Source organism: Tupaia chinensis, unplaced genomic scaffold, assembly GCF_000334495.1.
Source record: "Tupaia chinensis unplaced genomic scaffold, TupChi_1.0 Scaffold000658_1, whole genome shotgun sequence".
NCBI lineage: Eukaryota > Metazoa > Chordata > Mammalia > Scandentia > Tupaiidae > Tupaia > Tupaia belangeri.
Window position 1 is genome coordinate 1,256,246 of NW_006160179.1, and position 24,229 is coordinate 1,280,474.

At 34.3% G+C, this 24,229-nt stretch overlaps 1 long non-coding RNA gene across 1 annotated transcript in view; it reads left to right on the plus strand.

Annotated features, from left to right (window-relative positions):
* Positions 1-1,306: 1,306 nt before the first annotated feature.
* LOC114009886 (uncharacterized) overlaps positions 1,307-24,229 on the plus strand; it is a 53,528-nt gene continuing 30,605 nt past the window's right edge. Inside the window, exon 1 of the long non-coding RNA XR_003551275.1 lies at positions 1,307-1,417. This is a non-coding gene — a long non-coding RNA (uncharacterized LOC114009886). The remainder of the gene's footprint in view (positions 1,418-24,229) is intronic.

The window sequence follows — 24,229 nt, forward strand, 5'->3', positions numbered from 1 at the left end:
CATTGAGGGGTGCTTTCTCATTTTCTTTCACTCTCTCCCTTTCTGTCTCTTTGTCTTTCTCTCTATATATAGCAATTTTTTTAAAAAAGCAGATTTAATTTAATGAATATCAATTTGAAAGGTGAATCTTAAAAGGAGAATATATGCAAGACCACGTATAAGAATGGTTAAATATGAAGGAGATGAAGAAAATATTAATGCAAAGGCAACCAGGAAACACAAACATTTCAAGATATGTGTGGGCATAGTAATAGCAGAATGTCAACTAAGGTAAATGTATTCATTAATTGTAAATGGTAGCATGTAACTTAAAATGTCTGTGGAATTGTTTCTTGAATTAGTTGCAATGTGGTTATTCTATTGAGCTGAACATTAAACTGATGTTTCACATTCATGTAATCCTTAGTGCAGTTCTGTGAAGGTGAGACCTTCAAAAAGTTCTTGGAAAGTGAGTATTATGAAAAACTATAAATGAATATTAAACATTCATGTGCTAAAATAAAATCACACTTCATTCTCATTTTTTCACAAATGTTTGAAGTCTCCTTGGATAGAGCCACACATTAAAGATAATCACACTATGACTACAGGATTAAATAACCAAAGTACTCCAGTTAATTATCATATAGCTGATATAGATCCAGATGACTGACTGAAGTGCTATGTGGTATCAGGCTCAAGCTCTCCGGAGTCATATAGTGAATGTTCCAAAAATTTAAGAGTATATTATCAAATCATTAGTAGTTTAAAATATGCTAGAGGGGGGGATATTGACACTTTAAAAATTGGGAAACACTATGTCAAGAAGGTGGTTTGGGTTTGTAGATGAAGAGCCAGCTAACTGGCAAAGCGCTGCTGGGCCTAAGTTATGAACTACTATAATATTTAGTTTAAGAGTATTGTATGATTAAAATAATTTATGTCTACTCGTTTTCTTGTTTACATTTGTTTCTTTCATGAGAGAGAAAGGAAAAGAGCCAGAGAGGGAGACCAGGGTCTAGCTACACTGTGACCCTCCCTGCTCCACACCTTCTACCCAGGAAGACGGGCAGGTTGACCCAGAATCCAAACCCTAGGCTCCCTCTATGACTCCAGGTCTGTGCAGTTGCACTCTGCCACCTGTGCTATCACTGTTGTGTAGGAATTAATATATACTCTTCAGCCTAAGTTCTCCTTACAAGGCCAGATGGCAATGCAATGGTAAAACGTCACTCTGCAAAGCAATCTCATATGGAAAGGTTTCTGGTTCAAGACTTAAGAGCTTCCTGAGTATAGTGGGCATGCACTCTTCCATAATCTAGAGCTGGCACAAGGCTGGAGTGAAGTGTGTAGTCAAGATCCTGTTGACGATATTCTCTCTCCTTCTTCATTTCTCTTGCTCATGGAAGAAATAAACTTTAAGATGTTCTACTCAAAGGTATGCTGTAATTTGGTTTCTTCATTATAAAGATTTTACATATACAGTAGGGCTATAAGCTTCTGAATCATCACTACTCAAAGGAGTTTTTCTTACAAATAAATACTGAGACAGGAAATTTTTTTCTATATATATGTATATTCATGTTTGTATTGCTTAACATTGCAAAATTAGATATGACCTAAACGTTCCTTTTCCATTCATGGAGCTCTTTGTAGCTGTTAAAAAGAATAAATAAGTTTTATGCATTTACATAGGAAATTATCTCTAAAATACATTATTAAATAAATAAAGCAAAGTGCACACAAGTGTGTCTAATATGCTATTTGTGTTGAATATTTATGAACACATCTGTATATGGGTAAAGTTTGTATGAGCTGATATATAATAAATGGGTAGAGGTAACTTCCTCTAAGAAGTATTGAGTATGGACCAGCAGGCACTATGGTGAATAAGGTGCTGGACTCATAGCCGACTGTAGTTTAAGTCCCAAACCTAGAGGCTTGAAAATCATGCAGGGGGCTTGATCCCAAAAGAAGAATGGATATTCTTTCAGTGTGGTTGTTCACCATGAGGAGCGATTTCTCACTTTCCTTCTCTGTCTCTCTTGTTTGTGACCACAAGCACTGTATGGGAAAAAAAAAAATCTTTACACACACACGCAAAAGAAGCTTTGAGTGACTGAAAAAAAGAATTTAGAGAAAGACTTACTAACTTTGAGTGGCTGAAAGAAAGAATTTAGAGAAAGACTTACTTATAATGCATTGTTTTAAGTATGATATCTTCTAAAATTATTTAGTAAAAACAGTAGACCAATACATAATTAAGAACCGCACAGTGGATATGAAAGGTCTTCCAATTTTAGATATTGCGCATTTACCTACATGTAAAAAAATGTACAGATATCTTTATAACCAACTACTTTCCTGTACTCTCCTAATCCTACCTCCAAATATGCCCCTAAGTAACTATTAGAAATCCCCTTTACTCCTAAATGTGGCATGTTTTTGACTATCAATCACATGTTGTTAGATTAACCTACTTTTCTTGGAAGATAATTTGCTCATAGTGGCACACTTGATCTTTCTCATAATATCCCAAATTTATCATATACCAGGTCTTACATACTCTTTCACAAAAACAAATATTTCCACTCTTACTTTTTTCAACTCTTATTGTTATTATATTTAATGCGCTACTTTGTCATAAATTCTACATCATATATTTTTTAATCTTTTACTTAGATGTAATATGCCTAAAGAAAAGAACATAAATTGTAAATTCATGGTTAAATGAACTTTCATAGACTGACCACACATATGTAACCAGTACCCATTTCAGAAAATAGAGCTTTATCATCACCCTACAGGCTTCCCTTGTTCATTTTTTTCAGTCACTAATCCTAAGGATAATGGCATAGAGCATTTTGTCTTTTTATGCAATTTACATGGATAAAATCATAGAGTGCACATTTTTTTCTGTGTTTAGCTTATTTTTATTTTAATCAACAGCACATTTAAAATATTTATGTATTGTTTAATGTGCTAAGAGGACATTCTCACTGGGGCAGAGAATTGTTAATAAGTCATAATTTACTGATTCATCCAAGTGTTGGAATTAGTTTTCTATCTGAGTATGTAGTAAATGTTAATTGTAAAGTGTGTTAATATGAATGGACAGGACATACCTTCACATGTGTGTGCTTTCCATACATATATTCATAGGAAGAGAATTACTAGATTACAAGAAAGGTATATGCTCAACTTTACTATTAATAGATGTTTCCAAACATTTTTCTAAAGTGACTGCATGAATTTATAGTCCAGCCAGCAGTATTTGTAAATTCCATTTGGTCTAAATTCTTGCTGTCAATTACTTAGAATATTTCCTTTTCAGTCAGTTTAATTAATCTGAGTATAAATTATTGTATTTGAATCTAACATTTATAGTATAATACACTGCTTCCCAGGGATCTGAGGATAATCAGTTTACTGATTATAATGCCCCAACTAAACTATATATATATATATATATATATATATATATATATGGCTGTGCATTCACAGGAGAGAGACAGAGATGGAGATGAGGAGGGGCAAGAATGTAAAAAATCACCTCTCCATGGGGAAAGGCTCATTTCAATCCTTTCTCCACTCCCTTTTTGGGATTTTGGGCATGATTTTCAAGCTTCTGGGTCTGAGATTCAACACCTTAATCCTACACCACCTGCTAGCCCCTACACAGTATATTTTTATGATGCCTCACTGAATTTGCCTCCTAATTCACTGTTTTTTTTTCACCTGCTTCTTTTTGAAAATGTACATTAAAATTATTCTTACTAGAAATTGTTATATTGTATTAATTATATCAGTCAATTTAAAGAAAAATATCAATAAAATCTTTACATCTTCAGTGTTTTGTCAGGATCACTATACACAAGAATATATGATTTCATACCAGGGATTTAAACAATGAAATGACCCTATTTATATAATTGGTTATGGGGGGTGTTTATTTATTGCTGTGTTCTTTTTTTATAAAGAGGTTTTTGCTTTAGGGTAGATTTGCTCATCAAAGAGAGTGTGAAAGACAGAGACAGGGGGAGACAAAGTGCGAAATCACCCCCCTAGGAGGGATGCTCATGCCACTAGCCCATATCCATTCTTCTCCAGAGATTATGGGCATGCACTTCATGTGGATTTTGAAACCATGGTTGGCCATGTGGGAATCCAGTAGAGCTTCCACTACACCAAGTGCTGGGCCCCCAGTTATTGCTGTTTTTTTAAGACCTTCAGTGAATTTTGCCTTTTTTATCAAAAACTGTGAGGAACTTGAATATTCATTTTATTTAAGAGATATAATAATTTTCTGTTGATTCCTCAAAATATTACCACTCATGAAGAGGTTTAAAATAGTGCTTACTTTATTTTTTTTTCAATTTTTTTGAGAGGTTTTTGGTATAGGGCAAGTGCACTCCCCAGAAAGACAAAGAGAAAAAAAGTGAGAAATCACCCCCAGGGGGGATGGTCATGCCACAAACCCTTCTCCTCCATTCTCCTCTCGGGATCTTGGGCATGCACACACACACACGCCCAGTATGAGTTTAAGCCACCAAGTTCCGGGACTCAAACCTCGGCTGACTACATAGGAGTCCAATGACATAGCCATTAAACCAACAACTAGTCTCAATAGTGCCTATTTAATATGTCAAAGTTCTGTGTGTTAAAAGACTAATACCAGCCTCACTGAACGAAAGCTGGGGCATCAGCGGTGCTATATTCCCATGAGAGGTACTGGGGCAGAAATCTTTCAAGAGTCTTCTGGTTGTTAGCAAAATTCAGTTCCATAGAACTGTCGGACTAAACTCTCCATTCCTTTGGTCTCATTGATTGGTAGTTGTTCTCAGTGACCACAGGCCATATAATGACTAAATCCTTCTCACTGTTCAAATCTCTCTGATGCCCTTTTTATCTGTCCTGCTTTAAGCTTCTTCTATATTTTCAGATTCCAACTGGAAAACTGTTTCTGTTTTTAAATGATTAGAATGAGTTCATCAGCATGATCCAGGTAACATGCTTACTTGAGGTTTGTAATTCTAATTACATTTGCAAAATGCTTGTACATGAGTATGCAGATTCATCTTGGAGTAACCAGAGAATGAGAATCGGGAGTGGAGGTGTGGAGAATATATCTCACTACTACACGAACTAATGAGTTAAATTGTTATCCTTTCCAGGATGTTGCCACAAACTCGAGACTCTTATGAGACAACTTTATTCCTCAAGGCAAGCAAGATACCTGTATCAGAATATTTGATTTGCTTTTTCTTATCCTTAAATCCCACAGGTGTCACACAGAGAGCCAGATGGTACCTGTACATGCAGTGTTCAGGGCCAATGGGGAAGCACTTTTTTTTTTTGGAGAGGTTTTTGCTATAGGGTGCATGCGCTCACCAGACAGACAGAGACAGAGAGACAGAAAGTGAGACATCACCCCCTAGTGGGAATGGCCACATCGCAATCCCTTCTCCTCCATTCTCCTCTCAGGATCTTGGGCACGCACACACACGCACCTTGCGTGAGTTTTAAGCCACCGGGTCCGAGAAGCAAACCGCAGTCAACTACGTGGGAGTCCAGCGACATAGCCATTATGCTAACTGCTGGTTCCCGTGAAGCACTTTTTGAGGGAATCAAGAATACCTCAGTCAGCAGCACACCAGCCAGTCCTCCTCGCTTCAAGAAGCACGTAGTTACGAAGCTGTCTCCCTGTGGTTGCTTTAATCTACTTGTTGCAGTTGCCTATATGACTAGCTACTGAGAATGCTCATTTACAGGGGATGGACAATATGTCAGTCAGACAAAATCATCCAGACTATGTGGGGTGCTCAGACCCCATTGTGGGAGTGCCTCTCTGAAAACAATCTTACAAATATTTTATCTATGCCATTCATTCCATTCCTCTTTTACATCTTCTCTCATTTTTTTCTCTCTTGCCCATTCCAATGCAATCACATTGTGTTTCTCCAAGTGGTATGTGTATGCTTCCAATATGAGTGACTTTAATCCAGCACTACCTGGAAGATTTTCTGCAAGAATAAAACGATATGTATTTGCACTATTCATATGTGATTACTAAGTATTAATATTCAATCAAAATTTTAATATTGAAATATAATTCAATTTAATTAATTTTAATTATTTTTGAGAGGTTTTTGCTATAGGGTGCATGTGCTTGCCAGAAAGACAGAGAGAGACAGAGAGACAAAAAGCAAGAATCACCCCCCAGGGGGGCTGGCCATGCCGCAACCCCTTCTCCTCCATTCTCTTCTAGGTATCTTGAGCATGCATGCACATGTGCCCGCCGTTGAGTTTAAGCCACTGGGTCTGGGACTCGAACCATGGTTGACTACATAGGAGTCCAGTGACATAGCCATTATGCCAACTGCTGGGCCCCTTCATTTTAATTTTAATAGCCACTTGTGGCTAGTGGACTGTGCAGTTCTATTTATGATAACTTTTTGAATATTTCCATGCCTATCATTTTCTAATGTCTTTGCCCAAATTAATCAATAGACACTCTCAGTTTGATTTTTCTGACATATCTATATAATGTCGCAACTACGTCTTACCTCACTTACAGCTGCCATCTCTATTCATCTCTATTTGCTCTGGTTTTTTTTTTTGGTTGTTGTTTGTTTGTTTGTTTTTCTCCATAATACTTACCATTTTGTGACTTATAATTTGGTTATGAATGTATTATTTTATATTTATTTAAAACGTTTTAGAGATAGTTCTCTGATATTTGTTATATTTTCCCACTAATTATTTTTGTTTCTTATTTTTAATATTTCCTGTTTTTCATTATAAGATTCTGAGGTTTATTAACTTATTATTAACAGCCGCTTTTAAAAAAAGGCAATTAAGTTCTTTGGTAGGGTGGTTATGCATGTATTATTTTATATTTATTTAAAACGTTTTAGAGATAGTTCTCTGATATTTGTTATATTTTCCCACTAATTATTTTTGTTTCTTATTTTTAATATTTCCTGTTTTTCATTATAAGATTCTGAGGTTTATTAACTTATTATTAACAGCCGCTTTTAAAAAAAGGCAATTAAGTTCTTTGGTAGGGCATGTGGAGTTGTATGCTTGACTTTACCCTTTATTGATATCTATGAATTGAAACTTGTGATCTATAAAATAAAAAAAGATAACTGATCTCAAAGATCTTAATGTCAAATGCTGGATGTTACAAATGTAACATAATTATATTAAATGGGGAAGTTACTTTGGGAAATTTAAGTAGATAACTGTGTGTGTATGCTATATATATATTACATATATAGTATATATGGCATATTATATATATATGTATATATATATATACACACACACACAAACACACACATACACACACACATAATAATGCATATCCTTAGATTGTACATATGTGTATGAGCATATATATAATCTTGCAAAAATCTTCCATATATTTACATGATTAACTCTGTCATCTATTATCACATAGATAGCTGTCATCAGATGGATGTCACAAATAGATATAAAAATAATTATAAATATGCATATATATCCAGGTTAATACAAATGAATATATTTATTATCTCTGGCAACTGAAAGGGCATAGAATATTATATAACTATACCCAAATTAAGTTTTTCATAGAACATATTTGACTTTTTTAATACTAAATGTTACTTTGGACATTCTCAATTAAGTTATTTTAGTTTTAGATCTCTAAAAACCTTCCTTTGACCTCAGTTATTCTAATTAATGTTACAGGCCATTGAGTTGATTAATTTTTTTTCTGTAATGTAAACCATATTTAGAGTTTAGATGAACTTTAGCAGGGAGTTGAGCATATGGACATAAATCTGGACCATCAGTCAAAGATTTTAGAAATATCGCTGCACATATTTGAAATGTTTTTTTTTCTATATAATGGATCTTATGCAAGAGTCTCTATTTGTAGTAGAAAAAAAGGTCTATATATTAATACAAATTTGTCTTCTACCACTAAACTTAGTAGTTAGTCTCAAACAAATGAAATGCCATTTTACTCTGGGTATTATGTGGATGAATTAAATATAGTCACCCTGAAAGTATTCTGCACATATTTGAAATGTTTTTTTTTCTATATAATGGATCTTATGCAAGAGTCTCTATTTGTAGTAGAAAAAAAGGTCTATATATTAATACAAATTTGTCTTCTACCACTAAACTTAGTAGTTAGTCTCAAACAAATGAAATGCCATTTTACTCTGGGTATTATGTGGATGAATTAAATATAGTCACCCTGAAAGTATTGGAGAGAAACATAACTATTATAAAGTATTAAATGATGTCTCCCATCTCTCTTTGATGCCTATATGAAACCTGTGAATATAACTCTTATTTGATAAAGGAGTCATTAAAGATACAATTTAGTTGAAAATTTGGGGATGAGGTCTTCAAAGAAATGGGCTCTGAATCCAAAGATAAATGTTTCAAATAAAGGAGTCATTATAGATAAAATTTAGTTGAAAATTTTGGGATGAGGTCTTCAAAGAAGTGGGCTCTGAATCCAAAGATAAATGTTTCAAACCACCAACTCTGCTAATTCACATGAGAGTCTTAAAAAAAATGAACGTTCCTATATTCACTTCAGTTCTCCTTCAGATGAACACTACCAAATAGCACACAGTGGTATAAGCAAGAAACTATCTTTGACTTGTTCTTCAACTTTTCCATTTTTATGTCTTCACGATCTGCTCCATCTATTGACCCAACTTTGTGGCCTACCTCAGTTTTGGAATGACCATTAATTTGCTTGAGAGCCATTAGTATAAACCAAAACAAAAAAAAGGAAAAACAAAAAGAAGAAAATCCTTCCTTGATCTAGTATGTAGCATAAATTTCAGACTTTATTAATTAAATATCAAATAATTTACTTTCCTTCAACAAAGTAAGCAAAACACACGATTTAAAAAAAATCGTTATAGGGCACATGCACTCACTAGAGAGAGAGAGAGAGAAAGAGAGAGAGAGAGAAGAGGGAAGTACAAAAACTCCCCCCGTCCCCAGGAGGAATGACCATGCTGCTATCCCTTCTCCTCCATTTTCCTCTCAGCATTTTGGGTAAACACACAATGTGCCTGGCATGTTTTTCAAGGTGTAGGATTCAAGAATCAAACTGCTAAGACAGCCATGTAAGATCCAGCCACCTTAACTACTAATGCCACCAGCTAGTTCACTTCTGATTCATTTTTACACCAGATAAAGTTTTATCTCTATAAAACCTTGGGCCTACCACTTCTCACACAACCTTAGATTTCTCCATATTGTGCTTTCCACTGAAAACACAGTATTAACTGATTTTTCTTCATTCTTACTTCATCTCAAAAGATTTATTTCAGGGACCAGCAGTTAGCGTAATGGCTATGTCTGTCGCTGGACTCCCACGTAGTCGACTGCGGTTCACGTCCCAGACCTGGTGGCTTAAAACTCATGCCGGGCATGTGTGCGTGCATGCCCAAGATCCCAAGAGGAGAATGGAGGAGAAGGGATTGCGGCATGGCCATCCTCCCCTGGGGGGTGATTTCTTGCTTTCTATCTCTCTGTCTCTCTCTGTCTGGCGAGCGCACGCGCTCTATGGCAAAAACCTCTCCAAAAAAAAAAGAAAATTATTTCAAAATTTAGTCCATTATAACAAAAAAACACTTATCATTGTCATAAATGTAGACTCTAGGGGATTCCCACCCAATGCTATAAATTATTGTTCTTGCTTATTTTAATTTTCAATAAAATACGACTTAATATATTATTTTTAATTATAACAAAATAATAAGTAAACCAAACTTTTGCTTATGAACGGAAGTACAATAGAAACAAATGTATCAAATAAAATGAAGTGAAAATGTGTGAAACAAAATTGAAGATGTGATCTGGAAAATCATTTTGTGTTTTATCACTAGGTGAATATGATGAGCATAATGAGAACAATAACGTGAAAATGAGGGTGAAAGCTGATCAGGTAAGGGCAAAAATGGAGAAAAAAGTGTTTGGTGTTTGTGGAGAAAGGAGACTTAAAATACTCACCTAGGAGAGGAGGAGCGATCCTGGTTGCCTAGCAATATAAAACATTTGCTGGAGGTTCATGTCGTGAAGTAGAATCTTTTTTTATTAATGCATTTTTTTTTTTAATTTCAAGAAAAACAGTTTTAGATTTTTTCCTGAAACATTTTTTAAATTAATTTATATTCATTCCCTAAGCATTGTCACAGCATACAATATGTGATTTCCCAATCAGAATATACTGCATAGTGGCTTAATCATGCTTGTTATTGTTAATCATTTTCCATTTCTGGTTTTATATATATGTGTTTTTGTTCAGTCAAATTCTGTTGTGCAGGATATAAGGAAAATAGTATTTCAACAAAGTAATGGTTTTACCAAAAAGGCAGATCGAGAGAGTCAATCATGGAGTTAATAGAGGAGAAGGATGAAAGGAAGAAAAACATATGAAGACTCAGAAAGTGAGTGCTATTGGGATGGAATGAAAATCTTGGTGGGGTTTAAGGATTATGAAGGTCAAGTAATATAGCAACTACCTGGAAAGAAAAACCATGGTGGTCAGAGTTAGGGATGTGCCTTGACCCAGATATGTAAAATTTGTAGTAGTTTAAAACATATCTATTTGTATATCTATTATTCTTATGTTCTAAATACTATGCAATTCCTCTAATACAAAAAGTTATCTTTTTAAAATTTTTATAGCTATGCACCTCAATCAAAATTATTATAGACAAATATAAGATTAAATCATCTAATCTCTAAATGTATATAATACATACATAAATGTAAATATAAATGAGCTTAGAAATTATTCAATGAAGCATTTTTATATACATCTTTACCAAAATCTTTATTTAAAAAATGAAAATATACTCATATAAAGGTTTAACATTATTGGTTTTGAGTGTGAAGTGGTAAATATTTTCTATCAAAAATAATAAACCAATTCTAATCAAATTACCAAAGACACTCTTCACAGAAATAGTAAAAACACAAAATTTGTCTGGAACAATAAAAGATCTCTTTTCTCCAAGAGAAAACTGCAAAAACAATAAGAGGTATATCTCTTATGACCAAGAGAAAACTGCAAAAACAATAAGAGGTATCTACTATCTGACTTCTTTTTTTTTTTTTTTTAAGAGAGATACTGTTGCTATAGGGAGCATGTGCTCATCAGAGAGACAGAGAGAGACATACAGAAAGTGAGTAATCATACCCCAGGGGGCATAGCCATGCTGTAATCTCTTTCCTCCATTCTCCTCTTGGGATTTTGGACATGGACATATGCACACCTGGTGTGATTTTAAGTTGCCCAGTAATGGAATTGAACTGTGGTCAATTTTGTGGAAGTCCAGCATCATAAATGTTACGCCATCTACTGGGACCACCTCACTTCAAAATATATTATGAAGCTGTAATAAACAAAATAGCATGGTATTGGTATAAAAACAGGCACATAGACCAATGGAAAGGATAGAAAACCCATAAATATACCCCCAAACTTGTGGTCAAATTATCTTTGACAAAGAACGCATGATAATTCAGTTGGGAAAAGAAAGTATTCTCAGAAAATGGTGCTAGAAGAACTGGTATCTATCTGAAGAAAAATGAAACCAAGACCCTAGCTCTCATGACTAACAAAAATCCTCTAACAAGGGACCAAGGATCTAAACATAAAGCCTCAAACTATAAAACTACTGGTAGAAACACAGGGAAAACTCATGAAGACATTGGCATATGGCAATATTACTTAAATAAGATCCCTAAAATACAGGGAATAATCCAAAAATAATCAACCAGGACTACATCAGGCTAAAAAGCTCCTGCACAGAAAAGAAAATAATAATTACAGTGAAGAGACAACCCTCAAAATGGGAGAAAGTATTTACAAACTGCACTTCAAATAAGGAACTGATAACCAGAATTTATAGGAAACTTAAGCAGATTGTCTACAAAAAAGAAACAATCCAATTAAAAATGGTCAAAGGGACTGAACAGGCAACTCTCTAAGGATGACATATGCATGACCAAAAACCATATTTAAAAATGCTTAAAATTCTTTATCATAAGGAATTGCAAATCAAAACCACATTAAGATCCATTAACACCAGTCAGAATGGCTATTATTAAAAACATAAAGAATGATAAGTGCTGAGGAGGCTATGGTGAAAAGAACCCTCTTACACACTGCTGATGGGAATGTAAATTATAGTATAGTCGCTGTGGAAAACGATATGGAGGCTTTTCAAGAACCTACAAATAGACAAATAGAACTACCATATGACTCAGTCATACCACTCTTGAATATTTACCCAAAGTATAGGAAAATGCTCAGTCATAAAGACATTTACCCATCCATGCTTATTGCAGCATTAGTCACAATGTTAGGACATGTAATTGATCTAAATGCCGAGGAAAGGTTGATTGGATTGAAAATTTTGACATATACACACTGTGGACTACTCCTCAGTCATAACAGACAATGAGACCCTGTCACTTGATACAAAGCTAATTAGTATAGAAGATCTAATGTTAAGAGAAGTAAGCTAGATTATGAAAGAGAGACACTGCATGTACCTGCTCAATATATTCCAAATGGCGGGACTTTATGACAGAAACTGAAACACTAGCATATATAATAGCAGAGTTGACAAGTTATATACCAGAAACTGTACAGGAAGTAGGGGGTGAAAGAAAAGGACTCAGAGGAACAAAAAACACTTGACACAAAAATGGAATGTTATCTATTGAGGGTGATGTGTATGGTAATACTTTTGATATGGTTGATATACCATGAATATATGCTTTGAAAACCTGTATTTTATGCAGCAAAGTTGTACAGTGATTGAATGTGAAATAAAATTAATTAATTTAAAAAGGAGTAAAGCTAGATGATGATTACAGTAAATAGTAAATATTATCTGCCATAACATTTAAAATTTACTTTTAAATCTCTTTCTCTTCAAAAATTATTGAGTAGCACTTATTTTTTCCTATTGTATGGGCTATAGTTAAAGCATTTTCAGATTGACTATTTTAAATTAATGGAGATGAGGAAGTAGAGATGAGAAGTAGGGAACAGAAAAGGAAAAGTGGTAAAAAATATATGGACATAGATCACACTTTAAGAAGCCTCTGAAGATAAATAACACATACTTATTCAGAGATTATAGCATAAAATTAAAGATATTCTTTAGAAATCCTTACTAAATGTGCGCGTGGTTCCATGGTATTAATTTGCTCTTATATTACTTTGTTATTACTTTCAGAAAGTTCTGCCCTCCTGTTTTTCCTCCTTTGATATATTGTAACCTTTTCAAAATAGACTTTCTCTTCTGCTTTAATTTATACATTCTATAAGGACTCTTGTTAAACTCATACAAATGTCATTCGATAAAGATATAAAATGAATATATGTTTTTCTCAATCCTCATTTTCTAATTTTTAGCATACAGTTGATATTTTGGCTTAATTCTAAGTAGGACTATTTTGAGATATAATGTTTTATGCACATTGATAATTCTTCTTAGTTTCAATGATATAGTGGCATTGACTCATCCAAATGAAACTTTTAATGTCACTGTACATTTCCTGCTAAATGGCATGCATAAAATTTTGCATATATTAACTGTTTGGCATTAGTTTAATATTTTTTTCTTATTCTTTCTATATGAATATTTATATGTATATTTTTAAGAAATAACTTTTTCTTGCTTGATTTTACATATCTCCATGCAAATGGTGATATAGTAACAATAGATTTCATAACAGGTGAATTAATGGAAAGTCAAGTACCTGCCCACTTACACAGCATGCTTAGTCATGAACCTATACTAACACAACCTCACATTTTACCTCACTATTTGCCAGCTTCTTCGTCTTGAAAAAAAATTGAAGTTACACTGAATGATGTGTAAACTCATATCTTATGATTTAAGGCTATGCATTTAGGGTATGTTGCTGAAAAATGAGTTGAAGGAAATGAAAGTCAAATTAAAATAAAAAATTCAATGACAAAAAATCTATTACTATAAAATATTTTTGTATAAAAATTAGTATTTTGGGGCCCAGCAGTTGGTGTAATGGCTATGTCTCCGGACTCCCATGTAGTCTACCACAGTTTGAATCCTGTACCCAGTGGCTTAAACTCAAATCAGACGTATGTACATGCATGTCCAAGATCCTAAGAGGAGGTTGGAGGAGAAGGGATCATGGCATGGCCATCCCTCCGGGGGGTGATTCCTCGCTTTTTGTCTCTCTATCTTTCTGGTGAGTGCACGTACCCTACAGCAAAATCCTCTCCAAAAAATAAAATTAAAATAAAAAAAGCATTTTTCAATTGTGTTCATAATGTAGAAATTTCAATAAATCAGGCAAACTTAAGAGACTATTCTCCACAGATGTCTTGCATTTCTGCAAGTTCGAGATGAGGCATATTTGTTCTTTGTTCTGAACTATCTTTCCAAAGATGTCGTTTTAGTCACTTGACTTGGACTAAATAGAGAAATAACTATCCCATAGGAAAAGGACAGTTCGGCTTATATGCCTGCAATATAAAGTGTTTTCTTCTGAAGAGGGTGGGTGTGTTTACTGTCCAGTGCAATTAGTGTAATTCCTCCATCCGAAGTAAAGAACAAGCATGCTAAATTGTCTATGTTGCCTTTGCTGGGGTTTCTCTCCACTGCATATACAGGTATCATCTGGGACTTTATGACCTTGCACCTGTGGAATATGACTGGAATCCACAGGTTAATATTTATGCTGATCTCTGTTCTGTAAGTACTATAATCAGTCATTCTTGTCTGACCCAGAAGTATTATGTCCTATACTAGGATTTATGAAACTGTGGCATGGTGCCTCCTAAGGTGGCAGATAGAAAAAAAATCTCAGAACCTTCTCATACCTGGACACTGTTTTGAAGGACTGAAGACTCACAGAAACATGAATTATCTTTTGAAGAAAAATGAAAGTTTGTTGGGCAATTTATAAGATATTGTGGAGTCCATGAAAATTATTAGTGAGAATGTACATTAATTTTATGGACAATTGGCGGTAAATGGTCTAGGACTTTGTAGACTTTTAATGAGGAATTGAGGCAGTAACTACTAGTTGAATATTGGGAAATGGTTCAAAAATCAGTGTTCTAACTGTGCCTTGGTTGTTAGCAACTTTTCTTCCACCAGAGACACTTCCTTGTCATCTGACTTCCAGACAAGGTCTATTCCATTGTAATTACTACTGGTAAGATTTATCTTGCATGTACTGAAGATTCTGATCCACCTTCTGCCCTTTCATCTTCATCTTCAGTTACAAAGATGTGCTATATTCACTGAGCAATGAAAGGAAAACATTCATGACTGCTATATGGGTGAAAATCAAAGTATTTTTAATTTTTTAACTTTGGGTTGGGACCAGCAAATGACGCAATGGCTACATTGCTGGACTCCCATGTAGTCGATCACGGGAGCTTAAAACGCATACCAGGCACAGTCCATGCATGCCCAGAATCTCTAGAAGAGAATCAAGGAGAAGGAATTGCAGCATGGTCATCCCCCCCCCCAGGGGCGGTGATTTTTCCTTTTCTGTCTCTCTGTTTCTTTTGGCAAGCACACACTCATCCTGTAGCAAAAATCTTTCTCTTAAAAAACAACAAACTTTGGGTTATTGAAATAGGAGGAGATACTTGTTAAAAATGACAGTAGTTGGGCCCTTTCAGAACTCAAGACTATATCTATAATCTATCATGACTGCTTATATTAATTTAGAATAAAAAGAACAAGATGTCTTAGAATTATTGGAAGTGAGTAGTGGCTAAAATAAGGAAGATTTGACTATGTTGGAGAAACTTTCCTGAAACAGACCACCTCCCAGATGAAACCACAGAAAAGCGAAAAGCATTATCTGAGCAATATTTTGGGTTTTATTGCTCCAAATTAGGATTAAAATACCAATGAAGTGGACTGCATGAGAGTAAGAATGAAGCCAAATAAACTGAAATAGAACTTTGCCATCAGCCCTTCTAACATGAAAGATGCCCACTTTTGTGTTAAAAATGACCTAAAACCTGCGAGATGATGTCATGACAATGGGATAGGAAATGACCAGGATAGAGACCAATGTTTTAAAAGACACTTCTGTGGTAGCAAGCTCTAGCAAACCAAAGATGGCAAACTGTATAGTTCCTATGTGAAAACTCAGCAATGTGACTGGACTGATGAGTCAAGGAATCTTCAGAGTTAAAGGTGTTGATGTTAGTAATAAAGACCTTACAGTCAATGTGAGGTTTTAGAAAAAACAAGCAAGCAAACAAAAACAAAACAAAACAAAACAAAACAGAAAGCTTGAAAGCTTGATAGAGAATAAGGCAATGACACAACTGAACTTGGAGCTAGCTCTGTGGGCCAGTATTAATGTGTGACTCAAGAGAAGCTGGACACCACATAGCTAATATGGTTTGAATCCCCAGCCTGGTAGCCTGGAGCATGCAAAGAAGAAGATCTCAGTGTGGCCAGATCCTGTGGAGGGTGCTTGTCTCTGTCTCTCTCTGCCTCCATCTCTTTCTCTGAAATAGCTACACATGCTCTATCATGATTAAAGAAAAAAAAATGAATCATTTTTGCTCATTAAGTTGGAGATACAATTTTTTCCATGCATTTTTATGCTTCCCTCTCTTCTTATTCTGCCTTCAGCTATTTGAAAGTAAAAGATGATTAGTGCTAAGGTGGAGGGATTTTTTGTTTTTGTTTTCCCCAAAGAGTGACTGATAGCTTTATACACCTGGAGAAATCTGAGAAGGAGGCATAACCAAACTTTTATGGCTTTCTAAGATGAATGGGTAAACACTACTTCTTATCTGCTCCCATTGGGAAGAAGAGTTACACTGATTCAACAGATGGATTAGGGTAAGTTTTCCAGTACAGAAATAGCAATAACATGAAACTATGTGTGGCACCTTTTAGAACAATGCAGTTTATGTTGTTGCTTCTACCTCTGAATGTACCTTAAATTGACATATATACTTCTTTTGCTATATATTCCCTCTTTCCCATTCCATGAGTGCTGAAAGAGATTCTTTTGACTAAAAAGGAACAGATGTAAAGAAATGCTCATACTTTTTTTTTTTTTTTTTTTTTTGGAGAGATTTTCACTATAGGGCACGTGCGCTCGCCAGACAAACAGAGAGAGACAGAGAGACAGAAAGCGAGAAATCACCCCCCAAGGGGGATGGTCACACCGCAATCCCTTCTCCTCCATTCTCCTCTCGGGATCTTGGGCACGAACTACCGGGTGCCCGGCGTGAGTTTTAAACCACCGGGTCCGGGACGTGAACCGCGGTCGACTACATGGGAGTCCAGCGACATAGCCATTATGCTAACTGCTGGTTCCCAAGAAATGCTCATACTTTTGAGCCTCTACAGTGCTAATGATAACTCAGAGTTAAAGCCTTTATTACTTACATTTTAATCCTCTAGGAAAAGTAAACTGCAACTTGCCTTTTGGAACTTGAAATACGTTGCTATTAATCCTCTAGGAAAAGTAAACTGAGAGTTGCCTTTTGGAACTTGAAATACGTTGCTATTTTAGTGTGTTTTTCTGTCACTTATAACTGAGTATCACAGATTTTATCATTCATAGAGACTAGAGGTATTTTTTTATCTCATGAATATCAAGGTCCAAATTCAAGGAGTTGTATCATTGTTAGGATTTTGCAGAGTTTGTACAGGATATCACATAGTGAGAGAGCAAGACCTACAATACCCTTGTAACTGTCTTTCTTCTTTTTATAACTCTACCAGGATTTAACTAATATGTTCCACCATCACAGCACATCTAATTCTAATCACCTCCTTAATGTTCACTTTTAATACCATTGTCAGGTTAAGTTTCCACCCTTTTAGTATATTCACAATACTGCCAAATTTAAACACATGCACTTTTGGTAGATACATTCAAACCATAGCATATGCCCACTTGATTGGTTCAGTTACAGATGGCTACCAGATATACCACTTTTGAAAAACACTTTTTAACTCAGTATTGGGATCTTGTTGTAACTATATTCCTGATCCGAGGAGTCCATTTGTCTCTCTGGTAAAAAGTTCTCATTCTGTGGTGGATTATATTGAATTTAGTGACTAACAATGGTGACCAGCAAATGGTCTGTAGCAGTGACTTTGGTGGACTCCCACATGGTCAACCACAGTGTGAGTCTTGGACCCACAGGGTTAAAAAATCCATGGTGTATTTATGTGCATGTGTGCCCAAGATTCCTGGAGGAGAAGGGATGCAGAATGGCCCTTCCTGAGGGTGTGATTTCTCATGTTTCCTCTCATTGTCTTTCTCTATTTCTCTACAGCAAGCGCATGTACCCTAAGGCAAATATCTATTAAAAAAAAAAAAAGACTAACATGGTGAATAGTGACAACATGTTTCACTCATGGAGTGAAAATTGTATGTTATGAAGGCAGACAGGCTGTCCAGCATCATTTTGGTTATGCTTGGAAAAAAAAATAAATAAAAGCTATCTTTCATGCAAAAAGTGGAGTGAAAATTGTATGTTATGAAGGCAGCCAGGCTGCCCAGCATCATTTTGGTTATGCTTGGAAAACAAAATAAATAAAAGCTATCTTTCATGCAAAAATTTGTCTACTGCTACCTATGCTCAATGAAACAAAACATCTAGCACAATGGGGTCCTCCATTTATAGGTTCACCAACATTTCTGAACCAGGATCACTGATGATGAGAAAAAGTGAATATTCAGAGGAATTCACTGTGCTGTGACCAAACCTGATTGGGCAGAAATCAGAGCAATTCTCATAGCTCTAGTCAACACTATACTTTATGTAATAAATACTAATATGTACACGCATTCAAAAAGTTTGTGGGAAAATAAAATTAAGATGTAAAAATAAAAACATCAACTTTATTTCTCAAAAGATGTTCCATTAGTTTCAATACATTTTTGGAAGCAATGATGGTAGTCATTAAATCCATTCCTAAAGACCTAAAGTTCCAGGAAATTTAATCATGTCAATACAGTCCTTTTTTTTTTTTTTAACATTATTAACTGAAGAAAAATGGCTGCCCTTTAAAATAGTTTTAGAGTTTGAAATAAAAAGAAATCAGAAGGAGTCCAATCAGAACTGTACCTACTTAGGAAATGGCTAGGAGGGAAAGTGCTACATTCTGTGGAAACTCTTGGTTTCAAGTTTCAGAGAACTGCCAATCTGCTTTAAAAAGTGGCCACACATTTTATATTCCCACCGCAGTGTAAAAGGGTTCATTTTGCCCTTATTTTTAATTTAAAAAAAAAACTGAATTGCAAAATATGTATATATACATAGACTGCAATGGTAACATGCACTGGTACTAGACAGGCTGAAGCCACATAGGAAGTTTAGGTGTTTCCAACTCACTCTAAAATTCTAGGCATGAAAGCATATACCTCCAGTTTCAGCTACTCAAGAGGCTGAGGCAGGAGGATATATTTTAAAATAATAATAATGATAAATAAAATTAAATAAGTAACTCTAAAAAAATGTTTTCCTCCAGAATAAGGGCCATGTTTATTGCACAGTATGGGAAACTGATTTGCTCTCCTCTAAGCTAACGTACTGCCAGTACAGTCCCTTTGGACTCACATTGTTTTGTCCCCACGGAACCTGCAACATAGGGCAAACAACACATTGATAAAGCTTACTCATCTGTAAGCTGTAATTTTGTTTGTTTCAAGTCTGTGAGTCTCATGTCTTATAGTAGCATCCAAAAGGTTGTATAGGTAAAATTTTAGAATGCAAGTCCTATAAAATCTCAGACCCTACATATTTTGTAGTATAATTAAACATATTTTTGAGTCATAGTAAGTGAAGTGGAAGTGCAGACAAAATTTTAAATGATTGAATGTAAAAGAGAAAATGATATTTAAAAAAGTGAAAAAATAATAATACTAAATAAACAAAAAATGATTAAATTCATTTAGTTCCTATTTTAAGTCAATTTTATTTTTATTAAGAGCAGAACACAGTTTTATTTTTTTATTTAAAGATAGCTAAACTCCTTTGAAATATTCACAGAATATAAGAGTTTGTTTCAGGATTTTAAAATGATCTATAAAGCATTATAAATTCTGAAAATAACATGAGTAAGAAATACAGATTTTAGAATGATTAGAGTGCTCATTCTTGAATGCTTTAATCAGAATATATTTACATATTCATTTAAAATATTTCTATAGTTTATGAAATATAATCTGTTCCTGTTCTTGTTTTTTATAACAAATTTTATGTAATTATACTTCACATGCTTTTAAGTATTGTAACTTCCATACCTGAATATAAAAGTAATAAAAGTCTACGTTATATATTTCAGGACATTCAACCCTTTGTTTTAGAAAATAAATGCTAAAATCTCATTTTCATAGTAGCAAGATAAGCATTTTTCCCCTATTTTGTATTCTTTGAGGTCATTTGACTGAAAGTCGCCAAAACAGGTATCTCATCAAGCATGAAAGGAGTTACCTGCAAAAACTTACAACATTCCTTTTAATTCCCAAGGTCAAAATTTTAGAGAAGTAGTCAATGACGTCATATTGTTATAAAGTTGGGAAAGTAAATCTTAAAAATTAATTATGTTTGTACAGGTTCAAGAACTGAGCAAACAATTTTTTTGTTTCAAATATTTGAGACTTGGGGAAAAATAACTGCTGTCTCCTTTGTCTTCTCTCTTCAGTCAAAATTTATTTTTTTAATTGAAGGAACAATATTTAATTGGAGTTCACATTTGATTATTGCCTGATAAAACATAATGTTATACCTTAACAGAAGTTGGAACATTTTATCAGAACTTACTAGACAGATTAACTATGACTTATTAGTAGGTGTGATTGTGAAAAAAAACTTATTTTGAAAGCTTCTAGTAACTGTATTTGATTATGTACAATGTTCTTTTAGATAAGTTTTATTAAAATAATTATTTTATTTAACTTTATTTATCCATTTATTTATTATTATTTTTAAATTGGTCAGAGAGGGAGAGTGAGAGTGAAAGTGGAGTGAGAAAACAAGCCACCATGTCCAGGACTCAAACCACAGTTGGACATATGAGAATTCAACACCCTTAACCACCACATTACCTGCTGGCCCTCTTATAGATAAGTTAATCAAACTCTTATTTTAATATCAAAATGTATGTTGTGTTGTAAAATTTAAAATAAAAATACTTACTAGAGATCTTTGAAGCAACAGATCACTTACTTTGTAAATTATGAATCTTCTTTAATATTTTTTACTATTTAAAATAATGTTCAAAATTAAAATTTTATTCATTCATTATTTTATTGAAGATAAGCATATGTCATGTAAATTAAGAAATAAAAAAAATTTTTGGAGAGGTTTTCGCTATAGGGCATGTGTGCGCACCAGAAAGAGAGAGACAGAAAGAGAAGAAATCAACACCCAGCGGGGATGGCCACGCCTCAATCCCTTCCCCTCCATTCTCCTCTCAGGATGGCCATGCATGCACATGCATTTGGAGTGAGTTTAAGTCACTGGGTCCAGGACTTGAACCATGATTGACTACATGGGAGTCCAGGGACAAAGCCATTATGCCAACTGCTGGTCCCAAGAAATTAAATTAAAGATAGATTAAATATCCTGGACGAAGCCAAGCACAAATAATTTCTGTGCTGTTAAACCTGGAATTTTAGCTTAATTAATGACATGTTAAGTACATCCTTACATGCTTTTTATATGTGGACAGAAGGAAAATGCCACTATACTAAAATCCTACTAGACCAATTACCATAATCCCAATAGAAAGCTCCCTTTAGTATGATATATGTTCTCTTTTAACATTAGACATTTCTTTGAGGGACCAGCAGATGGCATAATGGGTTACATTGCTGGACCTCAAGTAGTCGACTGTGGTTCAAATGTTGGACCCAGTGGCTTAAACCTCATGCCAGGTGCGAGTGGATGCATGCCCAAAATCTCGAGAGGAGAATGGAGAAGGGATTGCGGCATGACCAACTTCCCAGGAGTGATTTCTCCCTTTCTATCTATCTGTCTTTCTCTGTTTCATTAGTGAGCACACATGCCCTATAGCAAGCATCTCTGAAGTGAAAACAAACAAACAAAAAAAACCCTTATTTGAATTATTTATGACGATTTTTTTTAAAAAAGAAGCATAAAATGTTATGGAGGACAAAGTGAGGAAGACTAATATTGACAGGTGATATAATTTAGAAAACTTTTCCACCAATTTTCTAATGCACTTTAAATTCTCTTGACAAAATTATTTTTTAGAATCTCAGGATATTTAGATAGAAAACAATAATTTTATGTTTATGTAAAGTGTTACAACCATGAAAAATCTCCATATAAAATACATATTACACATAATACTGTTACAAAGAGGAGAACTTTGATCATTTTAAGCAAGAATTAAAATTAATTTACATTCAACTATAAATGACATTTTGCACTCATTACTATATTTTAAAATATAATTGCCTAAGTTATTATACTAAGACCCTAGGTTATTGGTCTTAGAAGAAATTTAATTCTCTCATTTTCAACATGACTTTATTAGATTTTCTGCACAATTTTGGAATATTTATTTGTTAATAAAAGTTGTAGTACTATGGGCAAAAATTATTCCATGTAGTCATTATTGCATTATTTAGGGTAGTTCATTAGATTTCACACACACAAGAAAATTATTCAAAGGAAAAGGCTAATTTTCTTAAGCAATTCAATAATACATACCTACTTTGCATTTCTAAAAATTATACAAGTATGTATACCTAAAAATAGAAGAGAAAATAGTATTTTTCATTTTAAGAATTTCATTTTTCAAGAAGAAAATTGTACTCATGTTAGTCATACATTATCATATCCTTGCAAAGGCTTTTTTGTGAGAGATTTTTGCTATAGGGTGAATTGTCTCTCGACAGGTAGAGACAGAGAGACAGATAGCGAGAAATCACTCCCCAGTGGGAATGGCCATGCCACAATCTCTTCTCCATCCTCTTCTTGGGAATTTGAGCACACATGCACACGACCAGGTGTGAGTTTCAAGCCACTAGGTCTGGACTCTAACCACAGTTGACCACGTTAAAGTCCAGCTATGTAACATTTATGCCTGCTGTTCTGTGAAGGCTAGTTTTTAAATGACCCACGATAGCAACAAATACTCTAGACACATTTTGTATTTTCTAAATGCTCATACTTTTTTGAGATATGTATTATAGATCATGTAACTTGTTCATTTCATGTGTGTGATTTTAGTACTTATCATGAAAAAGTTCTAGAGTCTTCCATAACCCCAATAATCATGTTTTCAAACTGTCAACTCCTATTCTCTCACCTGGTCCTCACTTTAGACCACCACTATCTATTCTTGGTCTATTTTTTTATCTTGAGATAATTTTAGTTTCATAGATAAATTACTAAATTGAGATGAATTTTTATATACTTTGAAAAATTACTAAATTGAGATTAATGTTTATATACTTTGATGAACTGAACTGTAGTATTTATTTGAATTTCACTGTTAATGTTCATTTTATTGTCTAGAATTCAAATCATTATTAATATATTTCTCCAGGTTCTGTGATATGTAGAATAATGTTCATCTCCTGCATCCCCACCCTAGAGGTCCGTGCCTCAATTCTCAGAATCTGTGACTATATTACTTTCCATAAACACACTTTCCAGATGTATTTAAAGGTATAGATCCCAAGATGGAGAGATTTGATTTTCCAGATGGGTATATCCATATCATATGAATCCTGAAAAGCAGAGAACCGATCATGGCTGTAGTCAGAGAAAGATGTGAAGATAGAAGGAAGATCAGACAGATGTGATTTTGTTGACTCAGAAGACAACAAAAATGAGCCATAAGCAGGAGAATGTAGGCATCCTCTAGAAGTTAGAAAGGTCAAGAAAATGGAATTTTTTCTTAGAATCTTCAGAGAGGACTACATCCTTACTAATGCCTTCTTTGTCCCCATGGAGAACCAGACCAGACTTTTGAATATGGAGCAGAATGATAAACTTGTGTTATTGTAAACTGCCCAATTTGTGGCTGTGTGTTGCAGCAGCAATAGAAATCAAACACAGCTTTCTCTAATCTGTCACAAATCTTCAATATTTACTTATATGCCATAAGCTTCCTATTTTTTATCTTTTTTTTTTTTTTTTTTTTTTTTTTTTTTTTTTTTGGGGGGCGTGTTGTGTACA